The sequence below is a fragment of the Arachis hypogaea genome, chromosome 13 (assembly GCF_003086295.3).
Source record: "Arachis hypogaea cultivar Tifrunner chromosome 13, arahy.Tifrunner.gnm2.J5K5, whole genome shotgun sequence".
Taxonomy (NCBI): Eukaryota; Viridiplantae; Streptophyta; class Magnoliopsida; order Fabales; family Fabaceae; genus Arachis; species Arachis hypogaea.
In genome coordinates this window covers 71,861,862-71,877,867 of record NC_092048.1, presented here as the reverse complement: position 1 = coordinate 71,877,867, position 16,006 = coordinate 71,861,862, and the positions used below count along the sequence as shown (strand labels likewise).

Below are 16,006 nucleotides of genomic sequence, written 5' to 3'. Positions count from 1 at the left end.
GGTTAAACTTCAATTCAAGCATTTCTTAGCCTTCATGATTCTGGCGTTTAAGCTCCAGTTTAGGCTTAAACTGGAACTTAAACTCCACATGTGATATTCAAGCTTCCTTTATTGATTTTGTTGCTTCCTTGCTTAGCCTCTTCTCCCCTGAAATCATCCAAACAAATGCATCAAAGTCTTGCAAAATTTCATGAGAATTCTTCCATTCATATCATTCAAGTAATATAACTAAAACTCATGGAATTTGCATCAAAATCATACTGTTTGGATGGTTCATTGCTTTGTTCTTCATTTAACCATTTTTGGTTACTTTAAGCTCAAGAAAATGCATAAAACAACTAAAACTAACAGAAAAATGCTAGTGAAACTAGCCTAAGATGCCTTGGCATCACAACACCAAACTTAATACTTGCTTGTCCCTAAGCAAGTCCTGAGTTATTTAAGAAGAAAGTATGAAACAGAAAGCAATTACATTGGCTATATTAGCAAGCATTTGAAGTTCCTCAGAAGGGTTTTATGCAGAAAGTTGCAGCATCACTTTTTCATACTTATCAGGTAAGATTATCACTTTTTCATTGCATCCATCAAACACTGCTATGGCCTCTTGTTATTCTTATGTCTTTGGCACTTTTCTCTTCTTTGTTTTTCTTTTCTTTTTCTTAGAGCTTCTTTTGCTCCTTGTTTGCTTAGTGTCATGTGTTGCACAAGCCTTTGGCATTTTCTTTTTCTTATCAGTGCACTACACATATCCACTTTAGGCATTTTAGTTCACATTTCTTCTTGAGACATTGGTGCCCAGCACCTCTTTGTGTGACTAAATGTTTTGTATTTAGGTTGCTCTTGATAATGGACTTTTGGTTGATAATCCCGGGTTAGTTAACCCAAGTTACCAAGTGTTGAAACACTCCTCAGAACCTATTCATCCAAGCATATCCTTAATACATAAACACCACAGGCATTTGTCTCAGAAGTTCAAACCATTGGTACCTAGCTTATTTTCTCAATTTTTTTTTTTTTTGCTTTTTGGTTGCCCTTTTTCAGTGGCTTTTTCTTCTTCTTTTTCTTTCTTTTTCATGGCCAAAGACATTTATTCATCAAGATCCATAGACAGTTTTCAATTTCTACACAAAGAATGATAATTCTACACTCTAATTCCAGTGATCTGACTAAACAATCAAGCATGCATACCACCACTTAATTCTACTTGATTCGTCACTAATTTAGCCAAGTTACTTTTGTTCAAACTTTTCTTTTATTTTTGGAAACAGAACAAGCATGGCAAGCACTCGTTTAAGAAGGTGAAGTTATATCCAAACATCTAGGCATTCACTTTATTCAAAGCAATAAACAGACAAATATACTAAAAACTTCACATTCCAGAAAGATTCAACATTTTCAGTTTAAACCAGAACAAGCATGCTTTTGTTTGCCCTTTTTAAAGAATTATCAAGGAACAATACCACCTTGTGAAATTCCTTGTTTTCTCTTTGTTGCCAGGAAATAATTTGATTTCCCTTCTTCTCCTAAATGTTGCTTCATGCTTTAAAATCCTTGTTTCCTTTCCTGCAAAGAGTGATGAAGTTGCTTGCTTCTCAAGCACTTGATTGGTTAGCTCAACTATGTGTGGGTAAGTATCTGAGTCTTAAGTTGGTGTGTGAACACCAAACTTAGTCTCCCACTTACTTCTCTGTGCTTTGAATCCTTGAGTTCTCTTTGGAATGAAGTTGCTGCTAAGGGTTTTAAGCATTTCTGTGACTGCTTAGAATGGTTGTTCTTCTCATATAATTCAAAGGTTGTTGTGTTCAGTTGATCTTTATGGTGGAACACCAAACTTAGAGTCACACATTCCCCTTTGAATTATTGATCCACGAATTCATTGTTTGGTGTGAAACACCAAACTTAATTCTTTGCAATGCACAGAAACTACTTCACCCTTTTTATTGAAACAAATAAAAGAAACAGCAAAAGGGTATTACCTCAGGTTGGGTTGCCTCCCAACAAGCGCTTCTTTAACGTCATTAGCTTGACGGTTGTTCCTTGTTAGGGTGGATTGTAGTGCTTGACGTCTTCTCCTCTCACTATGAAAACGTCCCCACTTGATTCATTCATGACCTCTAAATGTTCCATAGAAAGAACTTTCCTGATTGTGAACACTTGAGGGAGCTGGGAAGGAATGGTTTTGAGGCCAGGTGGGATTGGCAGATAATGACTTGATATCACGTTATCTCCCGGAGAGAAACCTTCAGTGGGAATTTTCTTGTTTCTCCACCCTCTTGGCAATCTCCCTATCACTCTTCCCTTTCTCTTGAGGATTTCTTCATTGACCCTTATGTTAGGAGGATCCTTCTGATCTGTTTCCACTGATTCTTGTGGCTTTAACTCTTGCAACTCTTGTTTGCCTTCCAAGAACTGTTTTAGAGTTTCAGCTGCTGGATTACTTCCCTCCAAACACAGATGGTTACTATCATCCTTAGGCTTTTCAGGTTCTGGTTCAAGTTCAGATGCAGGTTTGAAAACTTTGAAAATGAGCTGTTCATCATGTATTCTCAGAATTAGCTCTCCTTGTTCTACATCTATGAGCGCTCTAGTAGTGGCTAGAAATGGTCTGCCCAGAATGATAGGGTGTAAGTAGCTTTCCTCCATGTCCACAATGACAAAGTCTGTGGGGAAGTAATAATCCCCCACTTTCACCAACACATTTTCAACTACCCCTTCAGCTTGCTTCTGAGTTTTGTCAGCCAGTTGTATGATTACATCAGTGGATCTCACCTCATTCAGTTGTAGCCTCTTCATAAGAGTTAGAGGCATCACATTTATGCTCCTAGGTCATAGAATCCTCTGTCAATTTTTGTTTCCCCTATGATGCAAGGGATATGAAAACTTCCTGGGTCCGTTTTCTTAGAGAGTGTGTCCTTCTTGATGAGAGCACTGCATTCTTTGTTCATTGTTACCGTTTGTCCTCCCTTCAAAACTCTTTTCTTGCTTAACAATTCCTTTAAATACTTGATGTGTGTAGGCATTTGATGGAGAATCTCAAGAAAGGGAATATTGACATGGAGAGAGTTAAATGTCTCTAAAAACCTTGAATAGGTTTTCTCTTTTTCACCTCCTCCTAACCTCTGAGGAAATGGTGCTTTTGGTTGGTATATTTCCAGCATGCCTTTTTGCAGTTCCTTGGCTTGCTCAGTTCCACTTTCCTGCTTAACTTCTTCCACTCCTTCCTTCAAGATTTCTGGCTCCTGCTCTGAGGGCCTGATTCCTTCTTCTTCTGAAACTTCCTTCAATATAGTGATGGCCTTGCATTCTTCCCATCTCACTCTCTTTTGTTCCCCTTTAGGATTCTTTTCTGTGTCACTAGGGAACACTGCAGTTGATTTGACGGCCTGTTGAGATAGCTCTCCTACTTGAGACTCCATCCTCTTGAGTTTTTCACCATGGTTTCTTAAGGTAGCTCTCACATCATCCCTGAAGCTTTTCAATTCGGTTATGTCTTGACTCATGGTTGCCATCATTCCTTCTATTCGGTTTAATTGATCTTGAAATTGTTGGTTGGGATTAAGTTGGGTAGGTTGATTATTTTGGCCATGATATGATGATTGGGGGTAAGTGTTTTGTGTGGCTTGGTATGATCTTTGGTTGGAATTTTGGTATGTGGAATTGTTATGTTGGTTGTGGTTGTAAGGTTTGTGGTTTTGTGGTTGGGTTTGTTGGTTCCCCCACCCAAAGTTTGGGTGGTTTCTCCAGCCTGGGTTGTAAGTGTTGGAATGTGGATCATATGATTGCCTCTGTTGGTTTCCCACATAGTTGGCCTCTTCCCAATCACCTCCTTCAATGCTTACTTCCTCTTGATCTTGTGTGTGTATTGCAGCCACTTGCTTTGTTTCTAATTGCCTGGTAAGTTCTGCTAATTGCTTGGCAAACACCTTGTTTTGGGCTAGAATTGTATCAACATGGTTCAGCTCCATGACTCCCTTAGTGTTGTGCCTCTCTGATGCATAGTAGTACTCATTCTCAGCTACTGTCTCAATCACTTCAATGGCCTCTTCCACAGTCTTTTTCCTGTTCAATGAACCTCCTGATGAATGGTCTACAGCCTTCCTTGATTCATAAGAGAGTCCATCATAGAAAATATGCAATTGCACCCAATCATGGAACATGTCTGGTGGGCATTTCCTTGTCAAGTCCTTGAATCTCTCCCATGCCTCGTAGAGAGTTTCACCATCTTGTTGTCTAAACGTCTGAACCTCAGATCGAAGCCTATTGACCTTTTGTGGGGGGTAGAAACGTGCCAGAAACTTGCTTTCCACCTCATCCCATGTTGTTAGACTCCCCCTTGGGAATGATTCCAGCCACTTAGCTGCTTTGTCCCTAAGTGAAAATGGGAACAAAAGCAGTTTATAGGCATCTTCCTGGACTCCATTAGACTTCACAGTGTCACAAATTCTCAGGAATTTTGTGAGATGTTGGTTTGGGTCTTCATTAGCACTCCCACCAAATGAACAATGATTCTCCACAAGTGATATTAGCTGTGGCTTGAGCTCAAAATTGTTGGCCTGAATGGGTGGTTTCTGGATGCTACTACCACAATTCCCAGAGGTTGGGTTTATGTATGAACTAAGAACCCTCCTCTCAGGAATGGCATGGTTTCCATCAGCTCTCTCATGGTTGTGAACTTCTCTATCCATGTTGAGATCTAAAGCTTCCTCAAAATTGTCCTCAGATTCTCCTTCAGATTCCTCTTCTCCCACTATTCTCTTCCCTCTTGCTTCCCTTCTCAGTCTATGAAGGGTCCTCTCTGGTTCGGTATATGGAGGAGTTGATGTCTCTCCTCTCCTACCTGTCATACAAGAACACAGCACAGGCACAAACAAGTGAAATACTCTTGGTTAATGGAAGAGTATGGTTAGAGCAATTGAGGAATTAATTCAAACAGTTAGTGAGTCAGTGAGTTAGTTGCTTGAATTTAAAGGCATAAAGAAAGAAAGCATGTAACCGAGTGCAGAAATTAAAATTCAACAAGTAACTTGAACAGAATTAACAAAGCAAGAAAAATTGCTCAATCTAGTTAACTTCCAATTTGAGAATTGTCAATCGAAAACCAATCCCCGGCAACGGCGCCATAAACTTGATGCGCATAAACTAGTTATGCTACGATTTAGGAAATTGCACGATCGGCAAAATTCCTTCCGGCAAGTGCACCGGTTATCGTCAAGTAAAAACTCACAATAGAGTGAGGTCGAATCCCACAAGGATTGGTTGAGTGAGCAATTCGGATTAGAAGTGTGTTCTAGTTGAGCGGAATCAAGATTTGAGATGAGAATTGCGGAATGTAAAATTGGCGGGAAAAGTAAATGACAAGAAAATTAAATGGCGGAATCTTAAATTGCATGAATTAAAGAGCAGAATGTAAATTGCTGAAATTAAAAGGGAATGGGGGTGATTGCAAGAATTGAGTTGCAGAATGTAAAGAGAAGATGGAAATCAGAATTGGGGGATTCATTGGGTTATAGGAGATATTGAGATCTCCGAATCAAAACATGTTTATCTCTTCCTCAAGCAATGCGTTCATTGAATTTTGCTTGGCAATCTTATATGATTGGATCCCAATCCCTTGGCTCACCAATTCTCTCTAAAAATGAACAAATTCCCAATCCCTTGGTTTAAATGTTCATAAGAAGAGATGATGCTCGATCACTGATTATACCACACAGTTTCATGAACCACAATTTGGTAGGATTACATGTCACAATATCCATCCAAACCCCAATCCAATTCACTGTGAGAAAGCTTCTCTAGCATGAATCCTCCATTCCTTTCCCAAGGTTCCGAAGGATTCCAATTATGGTAGTTTCTTTCCCAAGACAACTACCCAATGGAATTAGATCGAGAAGCTTTCTAACAAAATTCAAGAGAAAAGATTGAAGAAGAAGATAAACTATTATTGATTCATTGAATTACAATAGAGCTCCCTAACCCAATGAAAGGGGGTTTAGTGAGTCATAGCTCTGAATTCAATTACAAAGATATGAAAACTAGCTAAAAGTGAAAGTAAAAGTTCCAAAAGTCCCTTCTAACTTAAATTCTATCCTATTTATACACTTTCTATATTGAGCTTCTGTTGTGTTTCTTGGGCTTTGAGGCCTCTCCCTGCTTTCCTTTTGCCTTGGGTTTATGATCCATAATCTTGATGAGGTTGTTGATCCAAATTCTGTAACATTCATTGAGCCAACTTAGTGATAATCAAATAATGGCACATGACTCAATAAATTGAAATTTCAGACTCATCAATCCTTCAGGCCCAATCCCATAAACCATGATATTCAATTGGGTTTCATACCAGAATAAGTTTAAGTTAATGTTTGTGCTCAAATACTAACTTAAACCACAATATTTTTGGTCCAGAAACCTTTTCCAAGGGTGGCGTTTAAGTTGCAGTTTAAGCTTAAACTGCAACTTAAACGCCAGACACTTCCAGTGAGGCCTTTTGTAGAAGCACGTTTAAGCTTCAGTTTAAGGTTAAACTGAAGCTTAAACGTGGAAATGGAAGAAGGCAGCCCTGGAGAGTCATGTAGTCGAACACGTTTAAGCTTCAGTTTAAGGTTAAACTGAAGCTTAAACGTGGATATAGGAAGGGCAGCCCTGGAGGTCGAACACGTTTAACCTCCAGTTTAAGGTTAAACTGGAGGTTAAACGTGGAAATGGAAGGAGGCATCCTGGAGGTCGAACACGTTTAACCTCCAGTTTAAGGTTAAACTGGAGGTTAAACGTGGAAGCTTAGAAGAGTAGCCCTGGAGGTGTCGAACACGTTTAAGCTCCAGTTTGAGGTCAAACTGGAGCTTAAACGTGGGAATGGAGAGAGAAACCCTGGAGGAGAGTTCTTGGTCGAACACGTTTAAGCTCCAGTTTGAGGTCAAACTGGAGCTTAAACGTGGAAATGGCTCCCTGGTGCTTTTCCCATTCTGGCGTTTAACCTCCAGTTTAAGGTTAAACTGGAGGTTAAACGTGGAACTCCTTCCTGAGTGGCATTATCATTCTGGCGTTTAACCTCCAGTTTGAGGTCAAACTGGAGGTTAAACGTGGAATGCTTCTTTGGTGAGACTTTTCATTCTGGCGTTTAACCTCCAGTTTGAGGTTAAACTGGAGGTTAAACTTCAATTCAAGCATTTCTTAGCCTTCATGATTCTGGCGTTTAAGCTCCAGTTTAGGCTTAAACTGGAACTTAAACTCCACATGTGATATTCAAGCTTCCTTTATTGATTTTGTTGCTTCCTTGCTTAGCCTCTTCTCCCCTGAAATCATCCAAACAAATGCATCAAAGTCTTGCAAAATTTCATGAGAATTCTTCCATTCATATCATTCAAGTAATATAACTAAAACTCATGGAATTTGCATCAAAATCATACTGTTTGGATGGTTCATTGCTTTGTTCTTCATTTAACCATTTTTGGTTACTTTAAGCTCAAGAAAATGCATAAAACAACTAAAACTAACAGAAAAATGCTAGTGAAACTAGCCTAAGATGCCTTGGCATCACTGAGTCACAATCTGAAAAGGTTCACCCAATTATGTGTCTATGGCATTTATGTATCCGGTGGTAATACTGAAAAACAAAATGCTTAGGGTCATGGCCAAGACTCATAAAGTAGCTGTGTTCAAGAATCAACATACTGAAATAGGAGAATCATTAACACTATCTAAATTTTGAGTTCCTATGGATGCCAATCATTCTGAAATACAAAGGATAAAGTGAGATGCCAAAACTGTTCAGAAGCAAAATGCTACTAGTCCCGCTCATCTAATTAGAATAGAGCCTCATTGATATTTGAGATTCATTGTATATTCTCTTCTTTTTATTCCATTTTGATTTTAGTTGCTTGGGGACAAGCAACAATTTAAGTTTGGTGTTGTGATGAGCGGATAATTTATACCCTTTTTGGCATTGTTTTTACATAGTTTTAGTATGTTTTAATCACTTTTTATTATATTTTTATTAGTTTTTATTCAAAAATCACATTTCTAGACTTTACTATGAGTTTGTGTGTTTTTCTGTGATTTCAGGTATTTTCTGGCTAAAATTGAGCGACCTGAGCAAAACTCTGATTCAGAGGCTGAAAAAGGACTGCAGATGCTGTTAGATTCTGACCCTCCTGCACTCAAAGTGGATTTTCTAGAGCTGGGGAAGACCAACTGGCACGCTCTCAACTGCGTTGGAAAGTAGACATCTTGTGCTTTCCATCAATATATAATAGTCCATATTTTTCCCGATATTTGATGGCCCAAACTGGTGTTCAAAGTCAGCCTAAAACTTTCTGGCGTAAAACGCCCAAACTGGCACCAGAATTGGAGTTAAACGCCCAAACTGGCACCAAAGCTGTCGTTTAACTCTAAGGACAGCCTATGCATGAAAAAGCTTCAATGCTCAGCCCAAGCACATACCAAGTGGGCCCCGGAAGTGGATTTCTGCACTATTTGCACTTAGTTACTCATTTTCTGTAACCCTAGGTTACTAGTCTAGTATAAAAACTACTTTTAGAGATTTATTTTAAGAGTTTTGGAATCTATCATACTTTTGGAGATCATTGTAAACTTTTGGAGGCTGGCCTCACGGTAATGCCTAGACCTCTTTTCACTTATGTATTTTCTACGGTGGAGTTCCTACACCCCATAGATTAAGGTATGGAGCTCTGCTGTTCTTCATGAATTAATGCACGTACTACTATTTTTCTTTCAATTCACGCCTACTTCTCCAAGATATACTCTTGTACTTAATTCAGTTATGTCAGAATGAAGGGGTGACCCATGACAATCACCCACTATATTCATTACTCGCTTAGCCAAGATTCGCGTGCCTGACAACCACAAGCGATCTACATGATGTTCAACGTTGTCATTGGACGACAGCCGGAGTATATTCTCTTGGATATCTAATACATGGACCGAGTCTGTGAGATTAATATCTTCGTGGTATAGGCTAGAATCATTGGCAGCATCCCTGGGATCCGAAAAGTCTAAACCTTGTCTGTGGTATTCCGAGTAGGATCTGGGAAGGAATGACTGTGACGAGCTTCAAACCTGCGAATGTTGGGCGCAGTGAGAGTGTGCAAAAGGATCAATGGATCCCATTCTGACGCTAGCGGAAACCGACAGATGATTAGCCATGCGGTAGCTGTGCCTGGTATTTTTCATCCGATACGAGAAATGCGACAGTTGATTAGCCGTGCAGAAACCGTAGAGGACAATTTTCACTGAGAGGATCCTACAGCTTGCCATGGAAGGGAGCACGCATGGTTGGAAGGAGGCAATAGGAAAGTAGAGGTTCAAAAGCAACAAAGCATCTCCAAACGTTTATCTGAAATTCCCACTAATGAATTACATAAGTAACTTTATTTTAGTTTATATTTTATTTATATTTTAATTATCAACACTTCATAATCATTTGAATCCGTCTGACTGAGATTTACAAGGATGACCATAGCTTGCTTCAAGCCGACAATCTCTGTGGGATCGACCCTTACTCACGTAAGGTTTATTACTTGGACGACCAAGTGCACTTGCTGGTTAGTTGTGCGGAGATGTGAAAAGTGTGAATCACGATTTCCCACTACCACTAAGCCAAGCATTTTATCAAACACTTGGTGTGCATGAGAATAAAATAATATTAAATAAAAATAAATTCCAAAATACCAAAAGCAAGAAAATTATAACAACAACTAAAGAAAGCAATAAATGACATGGAAACATAAATTTGCATTAATTGAAATTAAAATTACCAAAGTATCAATAAACATAAAAATAACAAGACAAAGGAAATAACAAGGAAATGAAGAAGAAGAAAGACGCAATAACAATAAATGACAAGGAAAAGTAAATAAAAACAAGAATTAAAAGTAAAAATTATAAGAATTTAAACTAACGAACCCTAATTCTAGAGAGAGGGTGGAGCTTCTCTCTCTAGAGAACTAAAGCAAAATCATAGAAAACCTAAACCTAATTGCCCCCCTTCATTCAGCTTCACTTTGGCCTCATATAGCTTCAGAAATAAGTTGGACTGGGTCTTGGAGGCCCAGAAATCGCCCAGCGATTTGCATTAATGAGCGGACATAATTCAGGCCACGCATACGCGTGGGTCACTGGTGTGCGAAATCGTGATCATTCCATTCCTTGGTAACGGCGCTAAAAACTCAATACGCACGTTCATGATCTTATATCTGTTTCACAACTTCGTACAACTAACCAGCAAGTGCACTGGGTCGTCCAAGTAATAAACCTTACGTGAGTAAGGGTCGATCCCACGGAGATTGTCGGCTTGAAGCAAACTATGGTTACCTTGTAAATGTCAGTCAAGCGGATTAAATTGTATTAAAAAATTATAGTGGATTAAAATAAATAAATAAAATATAAAATAGGATAGTGGTACTTATGTAATTCATTGGTGAGAATTTCAGATAAGCGTATAGAGATGCTTTCATTCCTCTGATCTCTGCTTTCCTGCTGTCTTCATCCAATCAATCCTACTCTTTTCTATGGCAAGCTCTATGTAGGGCATCACCGTTGTCAATGGCTACATCCCATCCTCTCAGTGAAAAAGGTCCAAATGCTCTGTCACGGCACGGCTAATCATCTGTCGGTTCTCGATCATACTGGAATAGGATTTACTATCCTTTTGCGTCTGTCACTACGCCCAGCACTCGCGAGTTTAAAGCTCGTCACAGCCATCCCTTCCAAGATCCTACTCGGAATACCACAGACAAGGTTTAGACTTTCCGGATCTCAGGAATGGCCATCCATGGGTTCTAACTTATACCACGAAGACACTAATAACTCGGACTCGGTCCCCTGTATTAGATATCCAAGAGATATCCATTCAATCTAAGGTAGAACGGAAGCGGTTGTCAGGCACGCGTTCATAAGTTGAGAATGATGATGACTGTCATAATCATTACATCCATCATATTGAAGTGTGAATGAATATCTTAGAAGCGGAATAAGTTGAATTGAATAGAAAAACAGTAGTACTTTGCATAAATCTTTGAGGAACAGCAGAGCTCCACAACTTAATCTATGGTGTGTAGAAACTCTACCGTTGAAAATACATAAGTGATAAGGTCCAGACATGGCCGAATGGCCAGCCCCCATGATCTAAGAACTAAACGTCCCAAGATGTCTAATACAATAGTAAAAAGTCCTATTTATACTAAACTAGTTACTAGGGTTTACAGAATTGAGTAAATGATGTAGAAATCCACTTCCGGAGCCCACTTGGTGTGTGCTTGGGCTGAGCGTTGAGCTTTACACGTGTAGAGGCTTCTCTTGGAGTTGAACACCAGTTTGTAGCCTGTTTCTGGCGTTGAACTCCACTTTGCAACCTGTTTCTGGCGTTTGACTCCAGAATGCAGCATGGAACTGGCGTTGAATGCCAGTTTACGTTGTCAATCCTTATTCAAAGTATGGACTATTATATATTGCTGGAAAGCCCTGGATGTCTACTTTCCAAGGCAATTAGAAGTGCGCCATTCGAAGTTCTGTAGCTCTAGAAAATCCACTTTGAGTGCAGAGAGGTTAGAATCCAACAGCATCTGCAGTCCTTCTTCAACCTCTGAATTTGGTTTTTGCTCAGGTCCATCAATTTTAGCCAGAAAATAACTGAAATCACAGAAAAACACACAAACTCATAGTAAAGTCCAGAAATATGAATATTGATTAAAAACTAATAAAAATATAATGAAAACTAATTAAATCATACTAAAAACATACTAAAAACAATGCCAAAAAGTGTATAAATTATCCGCTCATCACAACACCAAACTTAAATTGTTGCTTGTCCCCAAGCAACTGAAAATAAAATAGGTTAAAAAGAAGAGAATATACTATAAATTCCAAAATATCAATGAAATGCCTTATTGATCTCTGGACATCCCAGATGGTCTTCCTCACTGGGGTTCACGTCCTCCTCCTCTTTGTGGTTTCGGCCATGATGGTCATTTCAATGGCCTTGCACTCTCCTTTTGGATTTTCTTCTGTATTGCTTGGGAGAGTACTAGGAGGGATTTCAGTGATCCTTTTACTTAGCTGGCCCACTTGTGCTTCCAAATTTCTAATGGAGGACCTTGTTTCATTCATGAAACTTAGAGTGGCCTTAGATAGATCAGAGACTATATTTGCCAAGCTAGATGGATTCTGCTCAGAACTCTCTGTCTTTTACTGAGTGGATGATGGAAAAGGCTTGCTATTGCTAAACCTGTTTCTTCCACCATTATTAAAGCCTTGTTGAGGCTTTTGTTGATCCTTCCATGAGAGATTTGGGTGATTTCTCCATGAGGGATTATAGGTGTTTCCATAGGGTTCACCCATGTAATTCACCTCTGCTATTGCAGGATTCTCAGGATCATAAGCTTCTTCCTCAGAAGATGCCTCTTGAGTACTGTTGGATGCAGCTTGCATTCCTTTCAGACTCTGAAAAATCATATTGACTTACTGTGTCAATATTTTATTCTGAGCCAATATGGCATTCAGAGTATCAATTTCAAGAACTCCCTTCTTCTGAGGCGTCCCATTACTCACAGGATTCCTCTCAGAAGTGTACATGAACTGGTTATTAGCAACCATGTCAATGAGTTCTTGAGCTTTTACAGGCGTTTTCTTTAGGTGAATGGATCCACCTGCAAAAGTATCCAATGACATCTTAGCTAATTCAGATAGACCATCATAGAATATAACCAAGATGGTCCATTCTGAAAGCATGTCAGAAGGATACTTTTTGGTCAGTTGCTTATATCTCTCCCAAGCTTCATAGAGGGATTCACCTTCTTTCTGTCTGAAGGTTTGAACATTCACTCTAAGCTTACTCAGCTTTTGAGGAGGAAAGAACTTGGATAAGAAAGCCATGACCAGCTTATCCCAAGAGTTCAAGCTATCTTTGGATTGAGAGTTCAACCACACTCTAGCTCTGTCTCTTACAACAAACGGGAAAAGCATAAGCCTATAGACCTCGAGATCAACCGCATTGGTCTTAACAGTATCATAGATCTGCAAGAATTCAGTTAAGAACTGAAAAGGATCTTCAGATGGAAGTCCATGAAACTTGCAGTTCTGCTGCATCAGAGAAACTAATTGAAGTTTCAGCTCAAAGTTGTTTGCTCCAATGGCAGGGATGGAGATGCTTCTTCCATGTAAATTGGAATTAGGTGCAGTAAAGTCACCAAGCATCCTCCTTACATTATTATTATTTTTGGCTGCCATCTCCACTTCCTGTTCGAAAATTCCTATAAGGTTGTCTCTGGATTGTTGTATTTTAGCTTCTCTTAGTTTCCTTTTTAGAGTCCTTTCAGGTTCAGGATCTGCTTCAACAAGAATGTTCTTGTCCTTGTTCCTGCTCATATGACAAAGAAGGGAATAACAAAGAAAATATGGAATCCTCTATGTCACAGTATAGAGATTCCTTTGTGTGAGTAGAAGAAGAAAAGAATGTAATGTAAAGAAGAGAAGAGGAAAAAACTCTAACACAGAGAGGGAGGTGGTGTTCGAATTTTTGGGTGAAAGAGAAGTGTTAGTAGATGAATAAATAAATAGAAGGAGATGAGAGGTGAGAGAATTCAAAAAATAAAAATTAAAATTTAAAGTTAAATTTCGAAAATAGAAATAAAAAAAAATTTTAAAATTAAACTTAGAATTCAAAAATTAAAAATTGAAATTAAATTAAATTTAAAACAATTAGTTAATCAAAATGAAATTTTGAAAAAGAGGGAGGTATTTTCGAAAATTTAAGAGAGATTGAATTAGTTAGGTGGTTTTGAAAAAGATATGATTGAAACAAAAAGATAAGATTGATTGAAAAAGATTTGAAAATCAATTTTAAAAAGATAAGAGGTTAGGAAAGAAGTTAGAAAAGATTTGAAATTGAATTTGAAAAAGATATGATTGAAATAAAAAAATGATATGATTGAAACAAAAAGATATGATTGATTGAAACTTATTTTGAAAAAGATTTGAAAAAGAAATTTAAAAAGATTTGATTTTTAAAATTAAAGTTGATTACTTGACTACCAAGAAACAAAAAGATATGATTTTAAAATTAAAGATTAATCTTTTCTTAAAAGGCAAGTAACAACTTGAAATTTTTCAATCAATCATATTAAATGTTAGTATTAATTTTGAAAATCATGGAATAAAGATAAGAAAAGGATTTTTGAAAATTAATTTTAAAAAATTTCGAAATTATTAAGGAAAATTTAAAAAAGATTTGATTTTTTGAAAAAGTTTTGAAAAAAGATAGGATTTTTAAATTGAAAATTTGATTTGACTCATAAGAAACAACTAGATTTTTTTAAAAAATTTTGAAAAAGTCAATCCAAATTTTTGAAATTTTAAGAGAGAAAAAGGGAAAGATATTTTTTTTATTTTTGAATTTTTAATGATGAAAGAGAAAAACACAAAATTGACTCAATGCATGAAAATTTTTGGATCAAAACATGTGATGCATGCAAGAACACTATGAATGTCAAGATGAACACCAAGAACACTTTGAAGATCAAGATGAACATCAAGACTTATTTTTGAAAATTTTTAAGAAAAGAAAAACATGCAAGACACCAAACTTAGAAATTTTCAATAATTAGACACTAACAAATTAAAAATACATATGAAAAACAAGAAAAGACACAAAACAAGAAAATATGAAGATCAAACAAGAAGACTAGCCAGGAACAACTTGAAGATCATGAAGAACATATGATGAATTTTCGAAAATTCTTGAGAAAAAAGAAACACATGCAAGACACCAAACTTAAAAATTGACTCTAGACTCAAACAAGAAACATCAAAAATATTTTTGATTTTATGATTTTGTAAATTTTTTTTGTATTTTTTTCGAAAATTAATTGGGAAAAACGAAAAAGAAGAATTTTTTATTGTATTTTTCGAGAATTAAGAAATAAAAACAAAAAGGTTAAAATTAAAATAAAGTTACCTAATCTGAGCAACAAGATGAACCGTCAGTTGTCCAAACTCGAACAATCCCCGGCAACGGCGCCAAAAACTTGGTGTGCGAAATCATGATCATTCCATTCCTTGGTAACGGCGCTAAAAACTCAATACGCACGTTCATGATCTTATATCTGTTTCACAACTTCGTACAACTAACCAGCAAGTGCACTGGGTCGTCCAAGTAATAAACCTTACGTGAGTAAGGGTCGATCCCACGGAGATTGTCGGCTTGAAGCAAGCTATGGTCACCTTGTAAATCTCAGTCAGGCGGATTAAATTGTATTAAGAAATTATAGTGGATGAAAATAAATAAATAAAATATAAAATAGGATAGTGGTACTTATGTAATTCATTGGTGAGAATTTCAGATAAGCGTATAGAGATGCTTTCATTCCTCTGATCTCTGCTTTCCTGCTGTCTTCATCCAATCAATCCTACTCCTTTCCATGGCAAGCTCTATGTAGGGCATCACCGTTTTCAATGGCTACATCCCATCCTCTCAGTGAAAAAGGTCCAAATGCTCTGTCACGACACGGCTATTCATCTGTCGGTTCTCGATCATACTGGAATAGGATTTACTATCCTTTTGCGTCTGTCACTACGCCCAGCACTCGCGAGTTTAAAGCTCGTCACAGCCATCCCTTCCCAGATCCTACTCGGAATACCACAGACAAGGTTTAGACTTTCCGGATCTCAGGAATGGCCATCCATGGGTTCTAACTTATACCACGAAGACACTAATAACTCGGACTCGGTCCCCTGTATTAGATATCCAAGAGATATCCATTCAATCTAAGGTAGAACGGAAGTGGTTGTCAAGCACGCGTTCATAAGTTGAGAATGATGATGACTGTCACGATCATCACATCCATCATATTGAAGTGCGAATGAATATCTTAGAAGCGGAATAAGTTGAATTGAATAGAAAAACAGTAGTACTTTGCATTAATCTTTGAGGAACAGCAGAGCTCCACACCTTAATCTATGGTGTGTAGAAACTCTACCGTTGAAAATACATAAGTGA

General features: G+C 37.8%; 1 non-coding gene across 1 annotated transcript; it reads left to right on the top strand.

Annotated features, from left to right (window-relative positions):
• The first annotated feature begins 4,155 nt into the window (after positions 1–4,155).
• LOC112740008 (small nucleolar RNA R71) lies at positions 4,156–4,259 on the top strand. Its single transcript, XR_003170944.1, has one exon. It is a non-coding gene; the product is annotated as a small nucleolar RNA R71 (small nucleolar RNA).
• Positions 4,260–16,006: the final 11,747 nt, after the last annotated feature.